Raw genomic sequence first — 25,330 nt, 5'->3', positions numbered from 1 at the left:
CACTGTGCAGGGTACACAGCACAGCCTATCCTGAAGCCCAGAAGTACAAAGAAGTAAGAACCGGAGCCCTGAGGTAGAGAAGCAAGCCCTCTGCTACCCACACCCACTGTTCCTGTGGTCGGTTCCTAACGCATTGAGGGCGGCTGACGCTGCTTGTCTCTGTGGCATCTCCACGCTGCGCACACCTCCCAGCGGCCTCAGCAGCGATCACAAATGTTGATGACGGCTAGGAAAACAGTATCACTTGTTACTTGAAAGCAGCATTTCCCAGCTTTATTTAATCTTAAGATGGTGAGTTTTCTGGAGGGTCCTCCTGAGTTCATTCTGGGGATCTTTACAGCCAATCTCTGTTGATGAAAGTCAAAGCCAACAGTTCAAGAAATCCAGCTGGAGGCCATCTGGCAATTAGCCATCGGAAAACCGAGCACAAGCAGGACATGTGGCAAATCTCCCATGCTCTACACAAATGACACTTTCAGGTATAGTTTTGGGGCCCCCACTGGCCTATCTAGTTATTTCAGTCTCCAGCGCTCCTGGGGAGACCCTCATCACTGTGTGGGAGACAGAGGAAGAATATGCGGGACCCATGCGAGGAAACGCAATTCCACTGGGCAGTCGCCAGCGGCGCGCAAGGGCTTTGGGGGCGCGGGCGACGGCGGCGCTGCGGTGGGGGCAAGAAAACAGGACCCGAAAAGGATGGGGGCGGTGAGGAGACTGGGCGAAGTTCCAGGGGCAATTCTGGAGCAAGCCAACGGCGGGTGCCGGGTCCCAGCACTTGTCCTACCTTTGCCCAGGGGGAGGGGTAACCAGATCTGGCGGAGAGTCGGGGGAGCAGCCGGAAACGGGCGAGCGCAGCAGCCTGGGGGCAGCCTGGACGGCGGCCTCCGGAATCGCTCGGGCTCAGCTTGCCCCCTCCCTCTTTATTTGCCTCCGCCCCCACTCCCTCCTCCCCCTCACCTCGCGTCCTAAAACGCGGCGGGCGCCTTTAAGAGGGAGCTTTGGTTACCCTGGGGGCGGGAACCCCTCGGCAGATTGGGAGGCGGCGGCGCTCACCCGCGATGCTCCTCACTTTCTGCTCCAGCTCCCGCCGCCGCCACCGTCGCCGCCGCCGCCGCTTGGATCGCCACCACCGCCTCCTCCCCTTCCTCCTCTGCCTTCAAGCGCCGTTTTCTGCAGCAGAGAGAAGTGCTATGTCAGGAAAGTTCCGAGAGGGACTGGATGGGGCCATGCTCCCTGGGTTCTTCGGTAGGCGCCCGCGCGCAGCCCTTTGTATGAGGTGAGACTTGGGGTCCTCGGCCCCCGGACAGGTACCCGCCCGCGGGGAGCGCTTCGATCCGCCGCGTTGGGGAGGCTGTGCTGTTGGGCGGAGCGTGTGGCGGAGAAGGAGCTGGTTAGACCGAAGTTGTGCAGGAGAAGCTCGGGTTTTCGGGAAGGTTTTCGGCTGAACTTGAGTGATTTCTGCAGCCCGCGCCGCACGCTGGGGGCCCGGTCGGGACTCGGTTTCTCCGGGTGCCGCCCGCCTCGCTTCCCGACGCCCCCTGTCGCCATCCCCTGCCCGCTGGAGCAGTTGGGCCTTCTAGGAAACTGGGCGGCTGCAGGTTGGCACCCAACGCCGGCTTTTTCTCTGCCGGGCTTTCTCCTCCCGAAGCTAAGTGCCGGGAGTAAGAGGAAGGGGAATGGAATCCTCTTGAACTTTTACACTGTGCTTTCGTCCCTCTTTAGGGGTGAAATTCACCTCGTTTGCCCAAGTCGGGAGGCTCCCCGGGAGCTCCAGCAGTTTGAGAGCTTGCCTCTTACATGTGGGTGAGCTTGCGGCGCTGTGTGTCTGTCTTTCAGCCCTGGTCGGTTTTCAGCGTCGCCCTGATTTTAAGTCCTCGCATCCCCGCCCCTTTTGGGAAACATTCTGGTGTTTTTTTTTTTTTTTTTTTTTTTAAATATCTTTCAGGTTCAGGGTGCTATACACACACACACACACACACACACACACACACACACACACACACACCAACACCAACACCAACAATATATGTTTATGATATGTCCCCTGGGGTTGACCCAAAATTTCAAAGTGATCCTATAGTCTCTGATTAGATATTTAGACTTGGTCTGGATACTTACGAAATACAGGTATCCCTCGTAGTAGGTAAGCAGTTTTTTCGGTGAAGCAAGGTGAGGTTTTAACCATACCGTTTAAGATAGGATTTTCTCTTTATTTGTTTGTTTATTGGTGAATAAGGTTTTCATTATGTCTTAGATTAAAAGGCTTCAACTAATTTCAAGGGTAGTGTTTCTAAGAATCATAAAAAAACACACACCCTCATGTTTCTTGCATAATCCGACATTACTTAAGACAGTTTTACCCTTGGATGAGGTATGTAATATGTGTAATTATTTTGATGAAACCTAATATATGAGTACATTTATTACACAAATGGGTAAGTTTTCTTTTTTCATGTGTCCTGTGGGTGAAGGAAACCCATTTTCTCACACCCCCAGGTCTAATCCTGTTTCTGTTCTCTCCACTCACGTGGCATGCATCTGGTGTCAGCTGCAAATCGAAGGTGCTGATGAAAAGTCCCTATATTTTGTGAAGTGTTGCATAGCCAGAATTTTAGTGACATAATTGATTACATCATCTAGATTATTTTAAACATTTAAAATAGAATGAGGGAGCTTAGTTAAAGAAAAGAATATCAGAAGTATTTAAATTCTCAGTTAATATGCTTTATGTATAATCTCTGTGTGAAAAAATATTATCAAAATAGAGAGGGGGTATTGTAGGAAACATTTGTAGTGAGGAAGTTTTGAAAGGAAACCATTCCAGAATAACCATTAATATTGCAACATTTTGTTTGGGATATAGATTTTCATCTCTGAGTAAAATTTTATCACTCTGCTGTCAAATATACCAGAACTGAAACTTAAAAAAAAAAAGAGCTCACTGTCCAAGCATTTTCTGAAAATTTGCAGCACATTGACCGCTCTTGGAAAAAAAATTTGCTTAGAAAAAGTCACATACTTAAAATCCTCACTGCAGTTACGTTTTACTTAAGTTTGCTGGAGTCCAGTCAGGAAAGTACTGTATTCAATGAAATTTGGGGTTCTAAGGTGGGTGGGCCTTAGTTCCTAGAATACACTATTTTCTAGGAAATTTAACAATTTTGACATTTTGTATATGGTTTATTTGATTTGAAATGATTGTTTTATGAATGATGCTTTTTTTTTTTTAAGTAATCTTCACACCAGATGTGGGGCTTTAACTCACCACCCCGAGATCAAGTTTCATGCTCTGTCTACTCAGCCAGCCAGGTGCCTCTGAATTATTCTTTTTAAAGCTAAATATATATATATCACACACACGCACACATATGCACACACATACATTTACAAAATCCATATCTGTCTGTCTGTATCTATACTTACATATTTATATATCTGTATATCTGTAACAGGGAGAACTATATAGGGACTTGATAATATACATGCACTAGAAACACAGGTATAAGAGATCAGAAGCTAAAAATAGTTCCCATTAAGGCTTGTCATCTCTTCAGCATTTTCATCAATTTCATCAATATCAGTTAAGTTAAAAAATAGTGTGTTTTCCCATGTGTTCTTGTTCTTGCACAAGGCTTGTACCAGGGGGCCATATGCCAACGATCTTAACCACATGTTTATTAAAATGGACTGAATTATCCCATCAGTGGATGATTGAAGCAGGCATTTCTCATGCTTCAGTAATTTATCTTCAGTAGAGGAATCCCTAGGAAAAAATTAGCTTGTCAATATGATGTTTTCTTTTTTAACACTTCAAAAATGGCCTTCAGGGCATTCTCTGAAGGTCTGAGACTTAGAGAGTAGATCTTGAAGGCGTGGGAGGCAAACCTTGGGAAGTTTTAGTCCTCCAATTTGTGAATGGTGTCCTAAATAAGTATTTGATTTGAAAGGGGTACCCATTAATGCTTGGGAAAATAATAGCTATGATACAGTGCTCTAATCACTACAAGCAAAGGTTTGGAGTATTTCTTATCACATTCCACAGCTGAAGCGGCTACATTTTAACATATGTGTATGAAAATTAGGAATGAAGTGAAATAATCTTTTAGACTGATTTTTGCTTTATTTGCTAGGCATTTTTAAAAAAATGTGTTTATATTTGTGTTTATATTTGCCACAAATGCCCTTTACATTGTTGCAGGTGGCAATTTTATTCCTTTTTTGTAACTATGAGCTGTGTTTTAGAGTGAGTTCTTAGTGTTTACTTGAAACAGACAGTAATGTGTTTCATTGAGTTTATGTTGTCTCTTTGGCTTTCAAAAAATAACATTTGAGATATTTGATTATGAGCCTGAGATCACAGCCTTTCGGAACTGATGGGATCTTGGTCAATTATAGTTTCAGTTTCCTGGGAATTTTTTGTTTAAGGTCAGATGTGGCCCTGATTTTAACTGGATGATCCACAAAATAGGTACTTTCGTAACCACAAAACATGGAGAACATTCCAAATAATTTGCAGTTTGGGCAGCCCAACATGCTTCAGTGTTTAGTTGGCTTGAGGCAGTGTGCCATGCTTGTAAAAAATGGCTTTTGAAGCTGACATGAGCTGTTTCAGTCTTTGAGTTTGACACATAGGATAAAGTGCCTTTTAGCCTCTATGCTGGCAAATTCGGACAGGACTGGTAAAAGTAATTTGTTCTCATTTCTGTCTGTATGACAGAAGACTCAGAAAATTCAACCATGGAACTCTAGCTTAATATACTGGAAAGCTCATTCGTGTTTATTAAAAATGTAAGGAAGAGTTGGGAAGGTTGGATTTTAACATAGCTTTCAGACCTTGGGCAAAAGAGTGTATATTTGCAGTTAGGAGGGTCGTCTAGGGATCACCAATTGAAATTAATAATAACACTGTTATTATCAATATTTCCTTTGGGTGATAATTCTGAAGAAATTATATTCTCTTAGGCCCAGTTTAGACTGAAAAACATTCCCAGCCAAATACTGTACAGATAACTAATCACCTGGCTTATATGTTCATCAATTCTTAGATAATTTTCAGTTGAAACCCTTAGTGTCATTTTAGCCATAAGTTTTACATGCCAGTTGGGGTTTTTGACCAAAGCTGCTCTTTAGCTTCTTTTCTCGCAATTGACTAAGTCTTGTCTATATCATGAAAGCATTCAAAAAACACGTTAGGTAAAATGTTTTATATGGAAACCCTAAATGTTCTGCCTTGAGGAGGTCGTGCAGAAGAGCCGTGATTCTTTGTTCTAGCTGTTACCTTCCAAAGGGAGATGCTGTCACCTCTTCCTGTTTTGTTTTTTGTTTTTTTTTTTAAACACATTTTAGAGAAAGAACATTTGCAGGCATTTAAAGACGCTTGAAGTTTGGATCAGAATAAAAGTTTCAACTGAAAGTTACCTAAGAATCAGTTAACATTTGTGTCAGGTGTTCAGTACAGTCTCTGGCTGAGGGTGTCTGCTGCAGGTTTTTTGATCTAAGTTGGTCCTGGGAGGATACGGATTCAAAGCAGGGTGGAGTGGAAAGGGACTATTCCAGGCTAACATCCATTGGCTTCCAGAGGGGAAAGTGTTGCATTTTGGGCACAACTCTTAATGTGTACTTGCATTAAAAACCCATTCTTTTAATCGTTTTAGCTTATTTTTGCCATTACCTCCAGGCCAGATGTGAAGTAGGCTGTCTTCCTGCTCCATTTTGATACGGTTTGCCCAAACTATAGTACCTTCTGAAGTTTTACACTGCCCACCAGTAGCAGGAAGTCTGTTCTTTTATTCCTTCAGCTAGTTCCCATTCAGTACTTCTTAGACACTTTTCCTTTTTTTGAATTATTGAGTTCTTTCATGAGAGGAGTTTTGGATTTGAAGCTCCCCCATTTTCCATAAATAGGCTTTGGGTAAATTTGTTCCTACAGAGAGGTGTAGTGATGTTGGGAACTTCTCATTTTTGTTTCCATATTCTGTAAGTAGTTGCTATTGTAAGGTTTCAAATCTTTATTCTTCATCCTTATGCTATAATAGATATTTTTTTCTTATGATGGAAGTGACACATGTTCATTATAGAAAATTTAGAAAATCCAGACCAACAAAAAACCAAAAAAACCCCGAACAAACAGACAAGAAAAAAATGTTAACAATTGTTAACATTTTGGTGTATATTTTTATATAATGTAGAAAAATACTATAATATTTCAGTTTCTAAAAATGATACTATACCATATATTTCTTTTTTTAATTTTAATTTTAAAATTTTAATCTTTTTTGGGGGGGGAGGGACAGAGGAGAGAGAATCTGAAGCAGGTTCCACACTCAGCACGGAGCCCAAAGCGGGGCATGATCTCACGACCTGGAGGTCATGACCCAAGCCAAAATCAAGAGTCAGAGGCTGAATCAACTGAGCCACTCAGGCGCCCCACTATATATTTCTTCTTAATTTTCACACAAGAATGAACCACGTTGCATATCATGGAGTGATCTTTCATAACATATTTTGTATACTGAATAATATTGTAGTCTATGAATGTAACATAATTTATTGGGGATATACCATAATATCAGACAGGTTTAACTTTTTTGTTTTTTGCTACTATATAGTAGTAAATATCTTATAGCTCAGTTTTTCATACATATCTGTGATTATCCATTTGAGTAAAGCCCTAGAAGTAGATTTTTTTGGTAGGGGTAAAGGGCATTGATGTTTCTTGTTGACCTTAAGTCACTTTATTATTCTCAATATCTAATCTATAGACTTGGTTATACTTTTCCTTCATTGCCTTCTGCAGTTTTCTTATCAGTGTCATATGAAATGCTCAAGTTGGATAGGATTTGAACCCAGACATGACTGACTAGGGCTTTATCTAAATGAAATAACCTTAGGTATTTCTAAGTACTCAACTGTAAGGTCCAGCCTCCACACCAAACCATTCACTAGTGCTTGGTCATAGCTGTAAATGCTATTACCATCTAAACAGGTACAGCAGTTTTAATTTGCCCTGAGAATGTTCTCCATTTCCATTTTCAGTCTCCTTGCGATATAGCATCTGACCTGCTGCCCCCATATCCATACACAATTGCTGTGTGGTAGAAGGAGTAGGTATTGTTTCCTATGTAATCATCTTCAGGATTTAAAAATGTCCTGTTTTCTGTCCTTTGCTGCCAACTCTGGGGCTCTTAATGTCCTGTATTAATGGGTCTGTTTCTGTATATCTGTATTTTATCTATATCTTTTTCCCATTCTGTCATTAATGTAAAAACTCATCTTAACCAGAAATTACCTTTTGAAACCAGGTAAGTATCAATCTGGCTATCACAGAAACATGGTCACTTCTAGGAACAAAACTAGAGATAAAAATGGGCAAAACCAGGAAAAGGTCATGTGTGGAAACTTAAGGACAGATGGTTAAACGTAGAGAGAAGTTCTCCCCTTCATTTTTATGACCATAGTTACACGTAGCCATCAAACATGACCCTAAGGAATGCAGAGTCACATTTGCATTTTCAGGCATATTTTTCATTTTTAGAATTTGGTCCTGGATGTAAAAGGAAAGAGAAAGTAAACACATACACACCAAACATATTTTCTGGGCCAGTTATTCTTTTTTCAGACATTGTTTTCTCCACTGTGAAACAATCTGCTTTCCTCGTTTCTGCAAGTTGGTCTGAGGTTCTCTGTTCCCTTAGTACGCACTTCAGCATGAATTTTTTGTTTAGGGGAGTATCATTCCCTCTGTAATATCTCAGAGAACAAGAACCATGTCTTTGTATTTTGGCATAGACTGTCACAGGCATGGAAAGATTGAAAAGGTAAATTTTTTTCAGGAGATCATGTGAATGTTCACTGTTTACATGAGACTGATTTTACCATGAAATTTTTTAAAAGAACATTTATTGTGAAGTACATTGTCCGTATAAAAGTACATAGAACATATTTGTAAGTTAAAATAATTGAATACCCATGACCTACTACCAAGATTAAAAAGTATGATATACCTAGAATCCCTCAATTTCCTCATTCCGCACCTAATGACAATGCTCGCTTTATCCCGAAAGCAGCGTATTCTTTTAGCATTGGTTAGTTTTGAACTTGATTATATATTACATATACTTTTAGGCTTGCTTATTTGTTCACTGTTACGTTTTTGAGATTTGTCAATGTTTGTAGCCATAATTTGTTTTCATTTTTGTTCACGTTTTAGTGTATGAATTCCATAGTTTATCCATTCTACTGTTAAGGAACATTTGTCGTTGTAACTAGGTTTTCAAAAGCACAAGTATTATCATAAAGTTTTCCATGATATTCTTTTATCTGTTTAATCATTGCTGCATCTGTGATATGTCCTAATTTTTTAAAGCTCATGATTTGCCAAGTTCTCTGGCTCCTTCAATCCTCAGGTGTGTAATTTCTCTTAATCTGTTCAAAGAACCAGGTTTTGGTATTGCTGATTATCTCTATTATGTGCTTGTTTCCCAGCTCTTTCATTCTTGTCTTTTATTTTCTTTCTTCTGTGTTTTCAGGTTTATTCTGCTATTTTTCTAATTTCTTAGGTTGGGTGCTTAGCTCATTCACTGTGAATCTTGCCTTATTAGAGGACAGTTAATTTCCCTTGAATCACTACATTAGCTGCTTATCAGAAATTCTTATGTAGTGTTTTTTATCATACAGTGCTATTTGCTGTTATTTCTTTAAAACGGTGTTTGCTAATTTCTAAACGTACTTACTTGTTGCTGCTGATTAATTTCCAACCTACTTGTGATGTGGTCAGAGCATGTGGTCTCTATCATACCGGTTCTTTGATGCTTTTTGATGTAAGCTTCATGGGCTAGTGCAAATGTTCTCTTTTTAGTAAATGTTCCATGTGTAACTTGAAAATAATGTGTATTCTTCAGTTTCTTGGTGCAGTGCTCCATGTAGGTCCGTGTGTATCCGTAAGATGAAAGTTTTAACTGTGTGGTTTAAATATTCTTTACCCTTATTGATAGTTTTGTCTCCTTGATCATTCACTTACTGAAAAATTATAATAATGGATTTGTCGGTTTCGTCTAGGTAATTTACCTTTGCTTTACATATTTTGAGGTTTGTTATTAGATGCTTTTAAGATTAGATTTTTAAATATTGTATGGTAACTTAGGCTTTTTATCATATATAATGACCTTCTAAATTTCTAATAGCCCTTTTTGGCTTAATGTTTTTTCTTTGCTATTAATAAAATGATATAGGGTTCTCTATGATCAACTTGATATAGCTAATGTTTTTAGATATATCTCTTGTAAATAGCGTGTAGCTGGATGTTTGCTTTAGAGTTTAGTCTTTTTATATTTAGAATGAAGACTGGTATATTCAGATTCATTTATTCTTGTGTTAGGACGTATTTTCTATTCTACTTTTTCTATGTCTTTCTCCTCTCCTTTGTTGCTTTCTCTTGGATAGATTGATTTTCTACTTTCTTTAGTATTCTTTTTTTTTTTTTTTAAGATTTTTAAATTTATTTGAGAGAGAGTGAGAGAGAGAGAGGGAGCGCACAAGCAGGGGCTTGTAGAGGGAGAGGGAGAAGCAGGCTCCGCGCTGTGCAGAGAGCCCTATGTGGGTCTTGATCCCAGGACCCTGAGATCATGACCTGAGCCGAAGGCAGAGGCTTAACCGACTGAGCCACCTAGGTGCCCCTTTAGTGTTCTTTTTATTTTGAGGGTTAGGAGATTTTCTACACTCAGTATCTATTTTTTTTAGTGGATACCCAGATAATTTTACTATGCATACTCATAATGATATTGTCTAAAGTTAATATCTTTGCCTTCTAATGTGGACTGAATAGTGTCTCCCCAGAATTCATATGTTGAAGCTCTAACCCCCAATGTGAATTTATTTGGAGATGGGGCCTCTAAGGAGACAATTAAAGTTAAATGAGGTCATAGGAGTATGGCCCTAATCCAGGAATATTGGTGTTCATATAAAAAAGAGGAAGAGACATTAGATTTCTCGCTCTTCCTTTTGCACATGCACAGAGGAAGGGTCATGTGATGACACAGCGAGAAGGTGGCTGTCTGTAAGCCAGGATGAGAGATCTCACCAGAAACCAACCCTGACAACACCTTGGTCTTGGATTTCTAGCCTTTACAACTATTAGAAAATAAATTTCTCTTGTTTAAACCACCAGTCTTTGGTATTTTATGTTAGGCCCAGCAGACTAATACACTGTTCTTCTAAAAAAATGCAAATTCCTTGGAATTTTTTTTAACTCTTGTGATACCCACTCCAACTTATGTATTATTGCTGTTGAGTATTTTAGTTCTAGCCTGTCTTTTACTTTCATAAGTTAGATGTTACTTTTATTGTTGTATACAGCATCTTTATGTTTAACCATGTATTTATCAATATCTATTCTCACCATTCCTTCTTGGATGTCAGACCTTTTATGTGGGATCATTTTTTTCTGCCTGAAGTACATACTTTACTTTTCCTTTTACCTTTGTGTGTGTTTGAGAGAGAGAGAGATTGTTGTGTGGGATAATCCTTTTATTTCACTTTGTTTCTTGAAAGGGAGACTCCTTGGTATTGAGTTCTATTTGGACAGTTATTTTCGTTAGGTACATCAAAAAATATAATTCCCTTGTTTTCTGAATTTTACTATTGCCATTGAGAATTAAGCAGTCAAGTGATTTTTTTTTTTCCTCTGTAGGGAAATCCATCTTTCCCCTCTGGTTCCTTCTAAGATCTTTTAAAGATGCTCAGATATTCTCCTGCTCTCTCTCTCTCTTATTTCTGAATTTTCAATCTGATATTTCTGGGTATGAATTAAAAATCTTCTTGGCATTAGAGAGACTACATTTGAGAACTGGGATCTTTCAAGAATTCTGAAAACCTCTGTTTATTATCTCCTGAATATTTCCTCTCTCTATTAATTTAATGATCTCCTTCTGGAACTCTAATTGCATGTTTGTTAGACCTTCTATATTATCTTCCTTGTCTCTTATCTTTTTAATCTCTTGATTGCATTTGGGAAAATTTATGTTTCAACTTGCAGTTTACTAATTCACTTCAGCTGTGCCTAATATTTCACTTTGTTGCTTTTGTCTTTAATATTGGTTATTGTATTTTTATTTCTAGAATTTTGATTCTTTTTCACATTTGCTTATCTCCTTGTAATTTCAACTATTATTTTATATTCTAATAACTTCTATAACCGAAGTCTTTTGGTGGGTCAGTTTCTTTTCTCCTCCTGCCTTTTTTTTTTTCCCTAAGATTTTATTTATTTATTTGAGAGAGCATGAGAGACAGAGAGAGAAGAGAGCGAGAGCACACGGTGGGGGGCGGGGGGCAGAGCTCCATCCCAGGACCCTGGGATCACTACCTGGGCCGATGCTTAACTGAGCCACCCAGGTGCCCCTTCCCCTGCTTCTTAATCACTCATGTTGCTTTTATTATTTTAAGGTTTTTGTGATTTTTTTAAAAGATTTTTTAAAATTTATTTGAGAGAGAGCATGAGCAGGGGGCTGGGCAGAGGGAGAGGGAGAAGCAGACTCCCCGCTGAGCAGGCTTGATGTGAGGCTCAATGTGGGGCTTGATCTCAGGACCCTGAGATCATGACCTGAGCCAAAGGTAGATACTTAACCAACCGAACCACCCACGTGCCCCAAGGTTTTGTGATTTTTGGCCATGAGCTGCTCACTTTCTTTGGAATTTTGTTTGTGGTAATTGTGTCAGGCCTGGGTTGAAGGTGGTTTCCTACAGAGGGGGAAATATATTTTGCTTCTGCTACTAGCTTGGGCACTCTATTTACCTGGGCACATTTTAAATCAGATTTTTGCTTCAGAGTCTTTTTTGTTTGTTGTTTTTAAATTTCAGTCCTAACTTGTGGTTACAGTCCTTTGGGGAACTATTTCCCCTCATCCATCTAACATCAGGATCAAGACCTGCAGTTTTCTTTTTCTTTGCCCTTTTGGCATGGAGGAGTTTGACCTCTGACATAGCAAATGTAGCCTTTTGAAGTCCTGGTTGCTGCTGGGGTCTTCTGACAAATATTATAATGCTATAATCCCAACTCAAAATTTGATTTAAATATGACTATACTAAAGAAACTATTTGGTGTCTGAGATTGTAGATATGTCCAAAATAGGATGTCTTTTTTTTCAGCTTAATATGTAAACCTTAACTAATCACTATAGGGTGTTTGCTTTTGAAAAGAAAAAGCAGACCCTAATGTGTCAAAATAATGGCAAGCTGCTTACCTTTTTTTTCTCCCTTTAACTCCAATTTTATGATTTATTTTCCTCTGCTGATAAATTTGAAGTATTGGTATTAACACTTTCTCTTCCTAAGCTGTAAACTTTATGTTGTTTACAGTCACTTTAACTTTAGTTTTGTATTTTCGTCTTTAGAGAGTTAGTGTAGGCATTCTATTTTAAATTAATTGGTTATACCTGGTTTCATCTTTGAGTTTGAAAAACACTGCCAGTCACATTTAGTTTAAAGGGAAAGTTAAAAAGCCACCCATGATCCATCCACATTGCCTTTATTTATTAAAAACACTAAAAAAAATTTTTTTTGATGTAAAGTTCGATGATTCATTAGTTGCATATAACACCCAGTGCACCATGCAATACGTGCCCTCCTTACTACCCATCACCAGCCTATCCCTTTCCCCCACCCCCCACCCCTCCAAAGCCCTCAGTTTGTTTCTCAGAGTCCATAGTCTCTCATGCTTCATTCCCCCTTCTGATTACCCCCCCTTTCTTTATCCCTTTCTTCCCCTACCGATCTTCCTAGTTCTTATGTTCCATAGATGAGAGAAACCATATGATAATTGACTTTCTCTGCTTGACTTATTTCACTTAGCATTATCTCCTCCAGTGCCGTCCATGTTGCAGCAAATGTTGAGAACTCATTCTTTCTGATGGCTGAGTAATATTCCATTGTATATATGGACCACAACTTCTTAATCCAGTCATCTGTTGAAGGGCATCTCGGCTCCTTCCACGATTTAGCTATTGTGGACAATGCTGCTATGAACATTGGGGTGCATATGGCCCTTCTCTTCACTATGTCTGTATCTTTGGGTTAAATACCCAGTAGTGCAATGGCTGGATCATAGGGTACCTCTAATTTTTAATTTTTTAAGGGACCTCCACACTGTTTTCCAGAGTGGCTGTACCAACCTGCATTCCCACCAGCAATGTAGGAGGGATCCCCTTTCTCAGTATCCTCTCCAGCAATTGTTGTTTCTTGCCTTGTCAATTTTTGCCATTCTAACTGGCGTAAGGGGTATCTTAGTGTGGTTTTGATTTGAATATCCCTGATGGCTAATGATTTTGAACATTTTTTCATGTGTCTGTTAGCCATTTGTATGTCTTCATTGGAAAAGCGTCTGTTCATATCTTCTGCCCATTTTATGATTTATTTGTTTCTCGTGTATTGAGTTCGAGAAGTTCTTTGTAGATTTTGGATACCAGTCTTTTATCTGTAATATCATTTGCAAATATATTCTCCCATTCCGAGGGCTGCCTCTTAGTTTTTTTAACTGTTTCCTTGGCTGTGCAGAAGCTTTTTATCTTGATGAAGACCCAGAAGTTCATTTTATCTTTTGTTTCTCTTGCCTTTGGAGATGTGTCATGAAAAAGGGTGCTGTGGCCGATGTCGTAGAGGTTGCTGCCTATGCTCTCCTCTAGGATTTTGATGGATTTCTGTCTCACATCGAGGTCTTTCATCCATTTAGAGTTTATCTTTGTGTATGGTGTGAGAGAGTGGTCAAGTTTTATTCTTTTGCAGGTAGCTGTCCAATTTTCCCAGCACCATTTATTGAAGAGACTGTCCTTTTTCCGCCGGATGTTTTTTCCTGCTTTATTAAAGATTAGTTGCCCAAAGAGCCAAGGGTCCATTTCTGGGCTCTCTGTTCTGTTCCGCTGGTGTGCCCTTATTTATACTCTCAAAAGCAGCAAGTGAAAGATGGCAAACTGCAGGGTTCTTCTGGGTGGCTCACTTTGGAAAAGGAGTAATTATTCTATGCTTATTTCAGATGGTTACATCTTGATAAATATTTTAAGAAGCATATAGTTTTTCCTTTTGTTATTATAACATACTTAGTTTTTCCCTTTAACCCTACGTGGGTTAGATGCGTGGGCACAGCCTTGGTTTTGATGAACAGTTAAAGTCGAAGAAGTTTAAGAACCTTACATTTATTTCTCCATACTCAGTTACTGTGGATTAGCTATAAAAACTTACATACAGTGATAAAATGAAGCCAAAAAAAGAAGACTAAAGTAATTAACTTGATTATCTTTGGATAATTATTCCATTCATCAGGTGCTAATTATCCATGTCATCGAGTTAGCTTTTATTATTTTCTGTGCTCTTTTTATGACATAATTTTTTCTTTTGCATTATGAGTTTTAAAGTCCATCTTTTTGTCCTACTAATTTTCCTCATCTTGCGTAACGAGGCACCAGTACAGAAATGATTTCTGAAGCTTGAATATTAGAATCTTATCCTGGTAAGGTCTTTCTTTCTTTTTCTTTTCTTTTTTTTTTAGATTTATTTATTTATTTGAGAGAGTAGGAGAGAGAGAGAGTGCTGTGTGAGTGGGGGGGGCAGAGGAGGAGAATCTTCAAGCAGACTCACTAAGGTTGGAGCCAGATGTGGGACTCCATCTCGTGACCTGTGAGATCATGACATGAGCTTGAAACCAAGAGTCAAACACTCAACCAGTTGAGTCACCCAAGTGCCCCATTATTCTTGTAAGGTTTTTGCTCATATCTAGATTCTAAGTTGGAATAAAGTTCCAGGAAAAGATCTTTCTGGTAATTATTTTTTTAATGAATAGACAGAATACTCATACGAAAAGCCATGTTACATAAAGCATCCATTTAGTTTGTGGCCCTGTAGAAAGGGAATTTTCTGTTTACCTAATATAAAATTGAGACGTGGATTGATCATTTCACTGAATGCTGTCCCTTCTAGAATCTATGTGAAATTCTGCATTTCCTACTCAAATCCAGCATAATAAAGTATTCTGCATATAAGAAGAATTTTCCTATTTGTTTCATCAACCATTAGGCAAACTCTACATTTGGGCCATTCTAGTGCAGTGGTTCTTGCCGTTATCGTATATATAGAATACACACACACCTGCATGCACACTTGTGCACCACGTTCTGACATCACTCTTTCTTTCATAGGCTGTGTCTGCTAGGGGATATCAGGTGAGATGTGGGCGTGAATAAAGTATATACAACTAGAAAAACCCCACATAAATACAAGCAGTGATGTTCATACAGCAATATTTAGTGCTCTTCTTCCTCCTTGTGTGTGTGTGTGTGTGTGTAAGAGGAAATCCAGGAATTGCAGTTTTGACTCTTGTGTATGCAGTTGACATTGGGCTAGTGAATTCCCTCGGGGTGCTTGTTACCGGCCGTATGTCAGTTGCATCAGCACCTTGTGAACTTGCAAGGCTTCTGCTGATGCTGTGATCTTTGAGCAGAGGACTAGAGGACTAGCAACCGGCACCTTACTGAATGGCAGCATCAGTGGTACACTATCAGTGGGGAGCCACTAACGAACAAACACTACAACCCAAATCCTTTCTCCCTCTGATTTGTGATGCATGATAAGAAATTGTTCTTTGGAGTTCAGAATACAACCATTTTATCAGCTTGATTTTTTTTAATTTCTAAAATTCAAAATGAATATTGCAGATTTTCTTCAAAAAATTTGTTTGCTGAGGGGTGCCTGGGTTTTTCAGTGGGTTAAGTGTATGACTGTTGATTTCGGCTCAGGTCATAATTTCAGGGTCCAGGATGGAGCTCTGTGCTCAGGAGGGAGTCTGCTTGAGATTCTCTCTCCCTGTCCCTCTGCCCTTCTCTCTTGCATGCTCTCTCTGTCTTTCTCTCTCTAAAATGAAATAAATAAATCTTAAAAAAATTTGTTTGCTGAGGCATGATTTTTTTTGGGGGGGGGAGCAGGGTGAGTATTGGGAGTACTTTGAATTTAGAATGACAGTTATGTAACAGGTTTCGCTTAGCGTGATCCTTCCCCGTCATTGGATGTACAGCAAACTTGATTGAAAATTTAAATTTAGAAATAATAGAAATGGAAATAAGGTTGGGTTAGAGGAGATAGTCATTTTTATGCTTGAATTCTGCTATATGTTAGGATTTAGTAGAGTCCTTCAGCTAGTGAGTTTTCAAGAACCATTTTCATGAATTTAAAATTATTTGTCAAGAGGTGCCTGGGTGGGTCAGTTGGTTAAGCAGTGGAGACTGGATTTTGGCTCAGGTCATGATCTCAGGGTGGTGAGATGGACCCTATGCTGGGGTCTGGGCTCAGCGCAGGGAGGCTGCTCAAGATTCTCTTTCTCGCTTTCCCTCTTCCCCTCCCTGCCCCTGCTCGAGCGCACTCCCTAAAAAATTATTTGTCACGTATTTGGTTTCAGAAAACTTTTTTCAGGGCCCATGTATTTTGTAAAGTTGTATTTATTCTTTCAGTGAGAGAGTCCTGCTTTTCGTCTTTATTATATTTTATTTTATTTTACTTCTTACTCCCTATGACCTATTTTCTCCTGCCCTGTACCCACTAAAAAATAAAGCAGAATACAAAAAATAAATGATAACTTTAAAACCAAAATATACTAGTCTTTAGCCTAGTACTTTTGGGTTCATCATAGTGGATGATATCACACTATCACAGAACATGAGATTTAGAGGATGTTACAAGAATATGCGGACACATGTAAGTGAGGAATTATGTTTTTTCTGTTTTCTTCTCTTTGAGAATCCTGAGTTTTCCTTCACAGCACACATACTCCATTGGTTATTTTGTGTGTGTGTGCATTTGGTATGAGTCAGGGCTCTCCAGAGAAACAGACAATAGGAGATGCTTGTGATTTATTATAAGGAATTGACTCATATGATTATATAGGCAGATGTGCTATGATCTGCCATCTGCAAACTGGAGAACCAGGAAGGCTGATGGTGTGGTTCTGAGAACTAGAGGACCAGTGGTGTAGGTATCAGTTGAGGGTAGAAGACTGCTGTTTCAGCTCCAGTAGTCAGGCAGGGTGCAACATCCCCTTTCCTCTGCCTTTTTGTTTTATTCTGGCTTTCCATGGATGGATAAGGCCCCACTACACTGGGGAGAATAGTCTGCTCTACTCTACCAATTCAAATGCTAATCTCATCCAGAAACACCATCATAGACACACCCAAAAATAACGTTTAAATCAGGTACCCTCTGTCCCAGTCGAGTTGACACATAAAATTAACCATCACAATGAGTCTCCACACTACACTTGTGAGTTACATAATATCAGGAGATGTGTTTTGTTCTCCATTGTATGCTGTGCTTAGTCAGAAGCTGGCTTAGAGCAGGTGCTTAATAACTATTTGTTAAAGGAAAGAAGGAAATTAATTTAAAGAAGTACATAAGTCAAGCTGTAAATTCTATGTCAAGGATTTATATAAAACACATGGGTAGGGGGACACCTGGCTGGCTCAGTCAGTGGAGTATGCGATTCTTGATCTCAGGGTTGTGTGTTCAAGCCCCGCGTTGGGTGTAGAGATTACTTAAAAATAAAATCTTTAAAATATGGGGGTAGCATGGTGGAAGACTGAACATCAGGACAGAATATACAAGTGAAGGTAATTTCAATTGGCACATGATGATTCTGTTGACGTTGTCTTTGTCTTTATCTGGTGGCTACTTTGACTACTAAAACTGAAGTCTTACTTCGTAGATTTTTGAACTCTAAGTATTTTAAGTATGACCTTTAGATTCTTCAGAATCTTCCCAAGTTAACCAGAATTATTTTGATCATGGCAGTGAATCAAGGTCAAACAGAGATCTGCCATTATTTCTGAGGATGAGTCAACAGTGCTCTTCAGCAGTCTTATTTTGAAATGGCATACTAAGAGCAGAATGATCTTTCATTCTGTGCTGGTTCTCCTGTGTTATCTTCTAGCTTCCCACTCATGAAAAAATTTGTAATTGCATATTTTCCCTTATGTTCATTATTGGAATTTGCTATGGTCATGAATTATATTTTCATATGACAGGACCAAGGGACCAATGATTTTAGCAGTCTTTCAAAAAATAAAGATATACAGTTGACCACTATGTATATAATCGAGAGGTTATTTGAGGCCTTTGGTGATATCATTTAGGTCCTCTGATTCTACATTCTGTGAAATTTCTATGATACTGTAGGAGAGCATAATGTCCAGTCATTGCAGGTGAGGTGAGGTGAGGTGGTAAGTGGTGGGGTAGGGAGTCTCATAAACTGTCTTATGCCAAGAGATGATGTTTGAACCATCTTAGGCAGTGACATTGCCCAGATATGTAGGAAGAAAGAGGAGACTATGGTATAGGCATCTTTGTCCCTGTTGTTTTTAGTGGGTAGATAGCATGTCATATGAATCACTGCCAACTAGCATAGTACCTGGCACATGGTTGATGCCCTTGACATTTTTGTTGAATTGACTTGGCTGGAGCTCTCAGGGATAGTCACAGTCACAAAAAATGTTGTTATGAAAAACAAGCTATATTATAGTTGCACCTGGAGATATAGGAATAAACTGGACATGGTTGTAGTGGACTGTTTCTGAAAGGTCTAGGAAAGAATATATAGACTTCTAACATGTTTGAAGCAATGAAAGAACAAGAGAAGCTATCCCTTTTGTTCTGAAAAGAGACTATCAAAAGTCACTGTTCTGAATAAAGGGGGGGCAGAAGCTGGAGTGGAGAAGGTCAGAGGAAGAGACACAAAGGTATGTCAAAATCATAGTGCAGAATCTTGAAGTGAGAAACAGATTTAAGTTCATTTTGGGGTGAGATATGAAAAATAGTCAACTGCAAGGGTGATGGACGAGTATTCCAAATGTCACTCAAGTGCTGGTGTTGTGGAGGACGTGGTTTTCCTTTGTGGCCTCAGTAGAACTGCTGGCTTATATTTATTGAGCTCTGATTACATGTCAGTACTTTACATTTGTTGTCTCATTTAATGCTACGGCAGCTTCATGAAGTAGGGTGTATTATGATCATCTCTGCTTTCCCGAGGAGCTGAGAGATGAGGTAACCTGCCTGATGACACACAGCTCGTAAATAGCAGCTGGGTACTCCGACCACTACTAAGGTGGACACAGTGAGCATCTGGAGGAAGAGCATGGAGGTGCTCAGTAGAAAGCTTATGGTGGCCCTTGACTGACTTTTTATTACCTACGAAGGACATGCCAAAATCATTTGTAGTAAGAGGCAGTGGAGAATAGAGTACTAGCAGTTTTAGAAGAAAATACCAGTGTGATGGTGGAAAACATTGACTTTTGATTCGATAAATTTATTGGAAGGCCTTGGAAACAAACTCTCATTGCTCAAACTTTGTGACTATTAATGAAAAATTAGGGGCGCCTGGGTGGCTCAGTCGGTTAAGTGTCTGCCTTTGGCTCATGTCGTGATCTCAGGGTCCTGGGATGGAGCCCTGCATCGGCTCCCTGCTCAGCAGGGAGTCTGCTTCTCCTCTGCCTCTGCAGCTCCCCCTGCTTGTGCTCTCTCTTTCTGTCAAATAAATAAAATCTTAAAAAAAAAATTAAATGTCTAATTCTCATGCAGACAGGCGTATGGGGTCAGATGGGTACAGAGTTACTTAAGAGAATAGGTTTAAAGAATGGAGCAGCAAGTTGAGCTGTACCCAGAAATTCAGATGATGCTAAAGTGGGATTAAAAAACCCACAAAACAAAAAGCCTTTTGTGGAATAGCATGAAAATAAACAAAAATAGGCAGGCTTTTTTGTTTGTTTTTGTTTGCTTTGAAATTGCATTGATTCCCAGGTGATGTTTGTGTGAACCAGAAGGGTGATCTAGAGATTAATATGAAAAAATAGGAACTGTTTCTTTAGTAGGTAAATAATTGGAGGAAATATGGGGTACTTTTAAAAGTAGTGACTAGATAAATTATCATATTTAAAATTTGCGGATTTGAGGATAACAAAATTCTGTTCTCATAAATCTGTTATACCCTTTATTGATGAAAGTACATTTCTTGTATAATAGCAGAAGCAGTTGAGTAATTCCCACCAGTTTCTAAATTTTTAAATATTGTGTTATGTTTTAACTATGGACAATAGGAATGATGAGCTAGGAGGATGCTTATTTTGCTTTCTTAATGTCTTCCTAAGGAGTAGTTTATTATTATTTTTTAAGAAATATGTCTTTAAAAAAAAGACATATATCTTATGATCATTGAAAAGAACTATTCATATATATATTTTTAGAATGTATGAAAATGCTCATGTAGAATTTTTTCTTTTTTTTTTTAGAAGTTTTTCTTGAATATAGGAAAACTTGTTAAGATTTGGAAAATACAGAAAAATACAGAAAATACCGAAAAAGTTATTACTAAAAAACTACTGGTCAGAAACCTCTGTTCATGTTTTGATGTGTTTCCTTCCGACCCCTTTAAAAAATGTAAACATAGCAAGAGCATACTGTATAAACAACTTCGTAGTTTGTTTTCTTCACTCAACATGCTTGCATAATATTTTCTTGTGTCATTAAATACTCTTCAAAAAAAGTTTTAATGTTTAATGGCTATCCATCATTCTACGATACAAATCACATAATTAGCTCAAACTATTTCACAAATGCGAACCTTTAGGTTGGTTTTATTGTTTTGTTATCGTGTACATGAAATTTTTTAACATCTTTATTGAGATATAGTTAACATTTTATGAAATTCAGCCATGTCAAGTGCATAATTCAGTGGTGATCAGTAATTTTACCAAGTGGCACAGCCATCACCATAATTGGTTTTAGAACATTTTCTTCCCCCAGATAAGATCCCTCACACCCATTTATAGTAATTCCCCCCTCCCATCCCTAGTCCCAGGCAATTGCTAATCTACTTTCTGTCTCTATACAATTGACTTTTCTGAATAATTCATATAAGTGAAATTATGTAACATGTGGTTTCTTGTGACTGATTTCTTTTGCTTACCGTAATATTTTTGAGGTTCATCCATGACATAGCATATGTCAGTACTTTATATTCCTTTTAATTGCTGAACTGTGTTTCATTGTAAGGATATAATACATTTTGTCCATCTGTACATCAGCTGATGGACAATTTAGATTGTTTTCAGCTTTGTGCTATAAGAATATGCCGCTATGAATGTTCATGTGTAAGTCTTTGTGTGACACACATTTTCATTTGTCTTGGGCTAATACCTACGAATGGAATTGCTGAGTTGTGTTGGGAGTTTTGTGTTTGACTGTTTGGGAAACTGCCAAACTCTTTTCCAAAATGGTTCCACCATTTGACATTCCCACCAGTGACATCTGAGGGTTCCTGTTTCTCCATATCCTTACCAACATTTGTTGTTGTCTGTCATATTTATTATAGTCATTCTAGTGGATGTGAAGTATTTCAGTGTGGTTTTAATATGCATTTCCCTAATGACAATAATGTTGAACATCCTCTCATATACTTGTTAGGTATTTGCATATCTTCTTTGTTGAAATGTCTATTCATATCTTTTGTTCATTTCACAGTTGGGTTTGAATATTACTAAGTTGTGAGTGTTCCTTGCACATGATGGATACAAGTCTTTTATTTGATATGTGTTTTGCAAATACTTCAGTCTGTTTCTTGGCTTTTCATTTTCTTAATTATGTCATCTGAAATGCAAAAATTTTGAGTTTTAATGAGGGCCAATTTGTCTGTTTTTTCTCTTATGGTTTGTTTTTGGTGTCATGTCTATGAATTCTTTTGCTTAACCTAAGGCCTAGAAGATTTTACATATATTTTAATTGAACTTTCAAAGGATATTTAAAAAATATTTCTTAAGAATGGATCCTGAGAAGGAAAAGTTCTACAAAGTTATAATTATTTTCAGTGGAAGTTTAAAAAATATTATATGTAAGCAGGAAGATGTACAAATCAAGGGCATAGCTCAGTGAAATTTGAAAAAAATGAATACATGTGTGTAACCACCATGGATGTATCAGCATCCCAGGAACCCCAGAACCTTCTAGAAGGCCCTTCCCAGTCATTAATTCTACTCTTCCCCAAAGGTAGCCAATAACTTCTAATACCAAAGATTCATTTTGCCTGTTTCTGAATTTTATATAAATAGAGTCATACTGTATATACACTTTTGTATCTGTGCCTTTTGCTTGGTATTACATTTGTGAGATCCATCCATAGTGTATGGCGGTAGCTTGTTCATTTTCGTGGTTGTATGGTATTTCATTATAAAGACATACCACATTTCTGTTGATGGACATTTTTGCTGTTCTAATGTTTGGCTATTTTGAATAGTGCTACTAGGAATATACTTTTACTTGACCTGTGGTGCAGAAATGTGAACATTTCTGTTCAGCATATACTCAGGAGTGCAAATTTACCATGAATGGCAAACTGTTCTGCACAAACAGTTACCAATATCCACTCCCAACAGTCATATATGAAAGTTCCCTTTGTACCTCATTGTGACCAACACTCACTGTCTTCTGTCGTTTTAATTTTAGCCATTCTGTTAGATTCGTCTTTTTGTGGTTTTTATTTGCATTTCCCTGATGAATAATGAGGGACACACCTGTTTTTGGTGTGTGTGTGTGGCTATTTGGGTATCTTCCTTTGTGAAGTTTTGGTTTATCCCTTTGCTCGGTTCTCAACTGGATGTGTTTGTGTTTTTCTTAAAAATGTGTCAGCATGAAAAAAATGTATATATATTCAGGGTATTAGTCCTTTGTCAGTTATGTGATTGCAAATGTCTTCTTCCTTTTGACTTGCCTTCTCGTTTTCAAATGATGCCTTTTGGCTAACTTATCAATCTTTTCTTCATAGTTCATGCTTTTGATGTTCCATTTGTGTCTCAAAACATAAACTTCATTTGGAAACTTAATTAAGAAACCTAAACTTGAGCTAATTAGGTTGGTGTTTGGTTGCTATGAGAGTTCTTCGATTTCCTGTCCATGCCTAGTCCAAGAATGAAGTCCTTTGGAAGTCGTTCCCACTACCCTCCCATGAGCCCTGGACACCAGCTTCCAGCTGCTGGACATGATATGGACTGTGCTCTGCTCAGCGTCTCAGCCTCCCAGCTGCCTCTCTTACTCAACTGTAAGCTTCTCAGCTGCTTTTAAGCCTTTCAGCTGCCACTTTTCAGGCTCTCCACCTCTCAGCTGCCTTGAGAAAAACCTCTGAGGTTGGCATTTCAGAACTGGCTCATATCTCAGGGGAAAAGTCTCATCGAATGCAGAACTACCTCACTTTTCTATGCTTCCTTCTCTCTGAGATCTTGACCTCTCAAGTTCTCCTTGCTTTGGTAACTCTTAGATGCTTCAAAGAAGTTTTTAAAAAGTCTGTCCAGCTTTTTCAGTTGTTCTTGGTGGAGCATTGGTTGACCACAAGCTCATCTCTGCTAGGAAGGGAAGTCCTTGGGAATATTTTCAAGGCTGTTGATAGAGAGAGCATGCTGAAATACTGTAAGGTTGCATTTCCACTGTTGGAGCATCAGTTTCCTAGAAGTATTTTCATCTTTTTTAAACCTTTGGAAATTTATTAGGCAAAAAATAGCACTATTTTTCTTTTAATTTTAATTTTAGTGAAACTGAACACTGAAATGCTGGCTGATTTTTTTTTTTGCATCTTCTGTTTTTGAGTTATCTATTCCATTACTTCTCATTTTTTTTAAATTAAAATTTTATTAAGTTCTAAATTTCAATTCCAGTAGAGTTAACTTACAGTGTTATATTAGTTTCAGGTGTATAGTACAGTGACTTAGCAATTCTGTACATTGCTCAGTGCTCATCACAAATGTACTCTTAATCTCCCTCACCTGTTTCTCTCATTCCCCTACCCATCTCCCCCTTCTCATTGATTTTCAAGAACTGTGTAGCATTGCTGTTATTAATAAGAATTCATGCATCTGAAGATAAAGGGTTATTGCCTTAATGGACTTCATAATTGGCCTTTCCATTGTTCTTTATGTTTCGACACTTTTGAAGGCAAGGATTATATCTCCTTTTCTTTTGTATTCTTTCTTGGTATCTGGCGCAGAGTACAGCTCGTAATAGGGGGAAGCAGATTATATTAAACAGTCATGTAGAGATAGGAGCCAGGAGCTCTAGAAGATTGTTCTCTAGGTCATGCTGTGTTCAGTGATTAATCACTGTGAAAAATTTCTTTAGTTATTGGTTTATATTATTTCATCTGGGAGCATGGCCTCAAGTCTAGGTCGTGAGGCATCCCATTTTTGAGTCATTATCTTCTTCTTCACATCCATCCAAATCACTAACTTAGGGTCAAATTCTCCTTTGTGATATACCACATCCCTTAAGGATAAGTATCTCTTCATAAACCTCCACAAATGTAAAAGACGGGGATTAAATGTCTTACCTTCCAATCACATGAAGTTAAATTAGTGTCATTCCTGGAAGTGTCGTCTAAATGCTGAATGGCAACCTTATTGGTTGCATTTTGAAAGAGTTTAAGGGTAAGGCAGTTTTAGACTGTAGAGTTCCAAAGCATGCCCATAAAAATTTTAAAGATCTAAAGCATTCTTCATTCACATAGTTTATCCAATTCTAACCAAGTATTTGGATTTCAAGAAATCATCCAGTTTAATTTTTAGTCAGCATTACGAAAGTAGTGTCTGAGGATGAGGGATAGTGGAATTTTCCTTATCATGTCAGGGATATTTTGGCTTTTTTAATTGTGTAAGTTAGGATTTTACTCCCAGAAATGTCCTTGTTTTAGTTACTGCTCTCCCTTTTTATTTTATTTTATTTTTTTGGTCATTTCATCAATGCTGCGTAAAACATAGTGTCTGCTCTCATGGTGCTTCTGGCCCTCAGGGAATGGTGTTCTGAAGAAAAATTGAAGCCTTTGGGGAAGGCTGGTCTAAAAATAAAATCCCCAAGGTGTTAGACCAGGAGAATAGGCCAGTCTAGGGACAGCATTTTTAACATCACACATTGCTGTATTCAATGGAATAAAAGTCTCTTTCTCTTTCTTCGGGTGATGAGGGAGGCAGCAAAGCATTTCGTAAAGAGCAGGACCTTGGAGCTGGGGTGCCCTGGGTTCCAGTTCTAGCTCTTGCATTGTTTGTGTGATGGGAGGCATGTCAAGCTCTGAGCCTCGGTTTACTTGTCTTCGAATGGGGAAAGTAACTTCTATCTTTGGGTGGTTTGTCAGGATTAGCAATAATCTATGGGAAGGTCTGGTACATGGTGGGTGTTGAAGGAATGGTAGCTATAATTGCGCTTCTTAAATTCTTTCTCTCGTTCTAGAATAAGACTTTTTTTTTTCTCCCTAATGGGATGATGGTTCACAGGCTAGAGC

General features: G+C 38.6%; 1 protein-coding gene across 1 annotated transcript in view; it reads left to right on the top strand.

The window, feature by feature from the left end:
- Positions 1 to 965: 965 nt before the first annotated feature.
- Positions 966 to 25,330, top strand: part of GPR63 (G protein-coupled receptor 63) — a 47,915-nt gene continuing 23,550 nt past the window's right edge. Inside the window, exon 1 of the mRNA XM_045807037.2 lies at positions 966 to 1,276. The gene's annotated coding sequence lies outside the window, so the exon portion shown is untranslated. The remainder of the gene's footprint in view (positions 1,277 to 25,330) is intronic.

The sequence above is a fragment of the Ursus americanus genome, chromosome 11 (genome assembly GCF_024610735.1).
Source record: "Ursus americanus isolate L20-20 chromosome 11, mUrsAme1.1.p, whole genome shotgun sequence".
NCBI lineage: Eukaryota > Metazoa > Chordata > Mammalia > Carnivora > Ursidae > Ursus > Ursus americanus.
This window is presented reverse-complemented; position numbering and strand designations above follow the sequence as displayed.